Below are 5309 nucleotides of genomic sequence, written 5' to 3'. Positions count from 1 at the left end.
GAGGCAGGAGAATCACTTGAACCAAGGAGGTGGAGCTTGCAGTGAGCCGAGATCACGCTACTGCACTCCAGCCTAGGTGACAGAGTGAGACTCCGTCTCAAAAAAAAAAAAAAAAAGAGTACCAGATTATAATTTTTCTTCATCTTTTTAGTTGGTGCCCTGATGGAATAGGTTCCTTCTTTTGTCCTGACACACAAATACTCTTTTAATTGTCAAATTATTATCATTATTATTGAGACAGAGTATCTATCACCCAGGCTGGAATGCAGTGGCATGATCTTGGCTCACTGCCACCTTTGCCTCCTGGGCTCAAGCAATCCTCCAACCTCGGCCTCCTGAGTAGCTGGGACTACAGGCACACACCACCAGGTTCTGCTAATTTTTGTATTTTTTTTAGAGACAGGATTTTGCCATGTTGCCAAGGCTGGTCTCAAACTCCTGGGCTCAAGTGATCCACCTGCCTTGGCTTCCCAAAGTTCTAGGATTACAGATGTGAGCCACCGCACCTGGCCAATTGTCAAATTATTAATGTTATTTATCTCTCCTTGTTTTACCTCCAAGGAAGCCAGAATCATGGCATTCTGAAGACTAGAGATGCTAACCTCCCTCATTTGGCACCCCACTGGGCCCAATTTGCTTTTGACTGCAAATGCCCTGCTGTTGAAACTATACAAGCACCCTCCCTCTGGGCCCAGAGGCTGCTGTGGAAGAGGTGGGCACGTGACATTGTAAGGGCAGGGTTTGAGGGATAGTGTTAGCTCAGATCCTCCAAATCAAGGATGGGTACACAAATGCCTAAACAGCTGGGCAAAGGACAAAGGGACTTTTGCCTTCTGAGCCAACGTGTGGCACTGTATTAGTCCGTTCTCACACTGCTAATAAAGACATACCTGAGACTGGGTAATTTATAAAGGAAAGAGATTTAATTGACTCACAGTTTAGCATGGCTGGGGAGGTCTCAGGAAACTTACAGTTATGGTGGAAGGTGAAGCAAACACATCCTTCTTTACATGGCGGCAGGAAGGGGAAAAATGAGAGCTGAGCAGAGGGAAGCCCCTTATAAAACCATCAGAACTTGTGAGAACTTACTCACTATCACAAGATTAGCATGGGGAAAACTGTCCCCATAATTCTATTACCTCCCACCAGGTCACTCCCACCACACATGGGGATTATGGGAACCACAGTTCGAGATGAGATTTGGGTGGGGACACAGCCAAACCACACAGGCACTTTTTTATCCATTCCCAACCATAAAGAATTTTCTGCTTCTTGTAGAATTAAAAGACAATTTTTACTGAGAGGATACAAAGATCCTCCTGGACAAAGCCTCCTGGGTATAATACTCCTAGTTAGGAGATTTATGCAGATAGATATATTTTTTTCAAAGTTTTACCAGCCATCTTAGAACAAATTACTAAAAGGCCACAAAAAGCACTGCAGCACCACAAAAGTATCTAAATTCCTTAGCTTAAAAGGTTATAATAATGCTTATGTTTTGTATAGTTAATTGCTATAAGTCTATAACTAAAACCAAGATTACAGTAGCTCAACACATAGAAGTTAAAGATAGATAAAGTTATTGCAGGATCTGGCCAGCAGCCCACAATACAATGGGGCTCTCTCTTTGTTCCCAGGCAGATCGGCAGGTCAAAAAATATTAGACACACACAAGATAGTGAAAGCTGGGTCCAGGGGAGTCACCGCCTTCTGGTCCTGCAGCGCCAACAATGCACTGGATATACCAGCATTTATTATTAAGTTTAGTGAGGGCGGGGGTAGGTTAGTGAGGGATTTAGGGTCATTTGATTATGAGGTGAGATGGTCACATGGGGATGAAGTAATTCTTTAACATAACATCTGTATGCAGAAGTACAGTATGCAGAGATAAGAATTTATAATATAGTGTGTGCATCAGTAATTTCTAACAGAGTCAAAAAACAGAAACACAGTCTTTCCATAACCTATGATTAGCAAGATATTAATCAGCAGTAACAGTTGCAGCAAAAGCTGGTTACAAACAATCCATAGAAACAGGACATGAAACTAGACAACCGGTTAGACCAGAAATTCTCAGAAGGGAGTATGCCTTAACCCTAAAGAGGCCTAGAAGAGCTGTGGCAAGTTGAGGGCATTTATAGCCCTATCTTATCCACATGGACAGGTGCCCCTCATGCGTCCATTTATAGGCTCTCCACAAGGGTCGCATTCCATTCCCAGAGCTATGAACATCCGCTTTTCTGGGATAGGAATCTTGGTGATGTGAAACCTCCCTGACTGCACGTCCATTCATAGGCTCTCTGCAGGGAGAAGCACATCACGCGCTGTTGGCTTGTTATGGCAGTCCAACCTGGCATTGTCTTTACACAATCCTGCATGCAATTTCGTATTTACAATAATCGGGAGCATTTCGTCTTTTATTCCATAGCAATAGTTTCAGGGGGTCTCCCTACATAAAGTCAATTTTGTAACCTCACCTTTGGCTTTTTGTTTGTACAAAAAAATTATCCAGGCATAGTGGTGCACGTCTGTGGTCCCAGGTACTTGGAAGGCTGAAGTGGGAGGATTTCTTGAGCCTGGGAGGCAGAAGTTGCAGTGAGCTGAGATCATGCCACTGCACTCCAGCCTGGGTGACAGAGTGAGACCTCGTCTCAAAAAAAAAAAAAAGGGTTAATGAATGCCTGTTCACGTTCATCTTTCCTAGAACATTTAAATTGGCTATAAATCTTTGAATTTATGTCCCTTGGCCATAAGTAGTCCCACCAAGGGACAGGATGGACCCGGGGCAGGCAGTCTTGCTGCCCTGGCAATGCCAGGGGACACAATAAAAGTTTTGGTGGCCATTGATGTTGCCTCTGGCAAATTTTGGCCAGAAGGGGAAGACAATAAACCAGAAATAAAATTCTAAAACCCCCAACCATCTAAACTGACCCCTCCTCTCAGCCAAGGGCATTTTAACCTTAACCTGAAAAACTATTTCAGGCCAAGATGGGAAGCAGGGGCCAGACAGGCCTCATTATAACCTCCTCCCTTTTGGACTTACTGATAGAATACACTCTTAAGTCTGGTAAGAAACATTCACAATCTATTCTCTTTCAAGCCTGCTACCTGGAGGATTCATCTGCATGATAAAATCTTGGTCTCCACAATCTCGTTGGAGTGCAGTGGCATGATCTCAGCTCACTGCAACCTCCACCTCCCAGGTCCGAGCAATTCTCTTGCCTCAGCCTCCCAAGTACCTGGGACTACCGCCATGCACCACCACGTGCAGCTCATTTGCTTTTTTGTAGAGGCAAAGTCTCGCTATGTTACCCAGGCTGGTTCCAAACTCCCGAGCTCAAACGCTCCTCCTGCCTCAGCCTCCCAAAGTGCTGGGATTACAGGCATGAGCCACTGCGCCCGGCCTTGGTGCAACTTTTTAAATGGCCAGATGTCAGTTCAGGCTCTCTGTTTCTTCCTGTGTTAAATTTTGTAAGATATATACTTCCCTGGGAAATTTACCAATGTGTTCTAAGTTTTCAAATGTATTCATAGTTATTTATAGAATTCTCTTCCCTTTTAAACATTTTGACTGTAGCTATTATGATGTCTTAGTATCAATTGGTTATTTTGGTTTTGTGGTTTTTTACTATTTTTCATTTTTAAAAACTGGATTTACAAATAAAGATCGAATATAGTCAAGATGTGCCATGCGATGATTTGATACATATACATTGTGTATAGTTATTTTTTTTCCTAATCAGCCTTGCCAGATATTGGCCAATATTGGTCTCAGCACTGTGAGAGGCAGAGGCGGGTGATCGCCTGAGGTCAGGAGTTTGAGACCAGCCTGGCTAACATGGCAAAACCCCATCTCTACTAAAAAAAATACAAAAATTAGCCGAGCACGGTGGTGGTGCCTGTAATCCCAGCTACTCAGGAGGCTGAGGCAGGAGAATCACTTGAGCCCAGGAGGCGGAGGTTGCAGTGAGCTGAGATTGAGCCACTGCAATCCAGCCTGGGCAACAGAGCAAGACTTTGTCTCTGGAAAAAAAAAAAAAAAGAACCATCTATTTTGTTGATCTTATCTCTTATGCTTTGTTCTCTATTTCATATATTTTGCTCTAATTATTCCTTTATTTTCTTAGATTTACTCTGTAGCTTTTTAAAATCATCTTATTGTTTACAATTAATTGTAGTTCTTTGATGTTTTCATTCCTTTCTTTTCTTTCTTTTTTTTTTTGTTGAGACAGAATCTCACTCTTATCACTCAGGCTGGAGTGCAGTGGCACAGTCTCAGTTCACTGCAACCTCAGCCTCCCAGATTCAAGCAATTCTCCTGCCACAGTCTCCCAAGTAGCTGGGATTACAGGTGCCTGTCACCACGGCAGGATAATTTTTGTATTTTCAGTAGAGGCAGGGCTTCATCATGTTGGCCAGGCTGGTCTCGAATTCCTGACCTCAGGTGATCTGCCTGCTTTGGCCTCCCAAAGTGCTGGAATTACAGGCATGAGCCACCATGCCTAGCCTGATGTTTTCTTTTTCTTTCTTTTTTTTTTTTTTTTTTTTGAGACAGTCTTGCTTTGTCACCCAGGCAGGAGTGCAGTGGCATGATCTCAGCTCACTGCTACCTCCACCTCCCAGGTTCAGGCAGTTCTCTTGTCTCAGCCTCCCAAGTAGCTGGGATTACAGGCACACACCACCATGCCTGGCTAATTTTTTTTTTGAAATGGAGTTTCACTCTATCACCCAGGCTGGAATGCAGTGGTGCAATCTCGGCCCACTGCAACCTCTGCCTCCAGGGTTCAAGTGATTCTCCTGCCTCAGCCTCCGGAGTAGCTGGGATTACAGGTGTTTGCCACCATGCCCAGCTAATTTTTGTATTTTTAGTAGATGCGTGATTTCACCATACTGTAGTGGGATTGATAAGGAATCAGAGAGACGGATGGGGTTGAGAAGGATATTTATTATTTAGGTGTACTGGCCCAGTTGGATTAATATCCAAAGGACTGAGCCCTGAACAAAGAGTTAAGTTACCTTTTAAGATAGCTCTGTGCAGGGGGAAGCATATTACAGAAGTGAGAAACAAAGACAGTTATTTAATTAATTGAGACATGCATTCCATCATTTCTTACTCTTCAAGGAAAAACATATTTTACAACTTGAGTTTATCTATCTAGTGACCTTGCAGCTGCACAGCTAGAGAAACAGGGTCTTCACAATGCCTGGGAAAGGGGAAGAGATGAGGCTCCCTAGCCACGGAAAAACAGGCAGTTAATTTTTAAAGGACTCCAGCTCTTTCTCTTTCTTCTCAGGGGGAACTGTGTTTT

General features: G+C 43.6%; 1 long non-coding RNA gene across 1 annotated transcript in view; it reads right to left on the bottom strand.

The window, feature by feature from the left end:
- Positions 1–1699: 1699 nt before the first annotated feature.
- LOC129008185 (uncharacterized) overlaps positions 1700–5309 on the bottom strand; it is a 17333-nt gene continuing 13723 nt past the window's right edge. The window contains exon 3 of the long non-coding RNA XR_008492482.1: positions 1700–2650. This is a non-coding gene — a long non-coding RNA (uncharacterized LOC129008185). The remainder of the gene's footprint in view (positions 2651–5309) is intronic.

Source organism: Pongo pygmaeus, chromosome 9 (genome assembly GCF_028885625.2).
Source record: "Pongo pygmaeus isolate AG05252 chromosome 9, NHGRI_mPonPyg2-v2.0_pri, whole genome shotgun sequence".
NCBI lineage: Eukaryota > Metazoa > Chordata > Mammalia > Primates > Hominidae > Pongo > Pongo pygmaeus.
The sequence above is the reverse complement of the archived record's forward strand: the minus strand, read 5'-3'. Positions and strand labels throughout refer to the sequence as shown.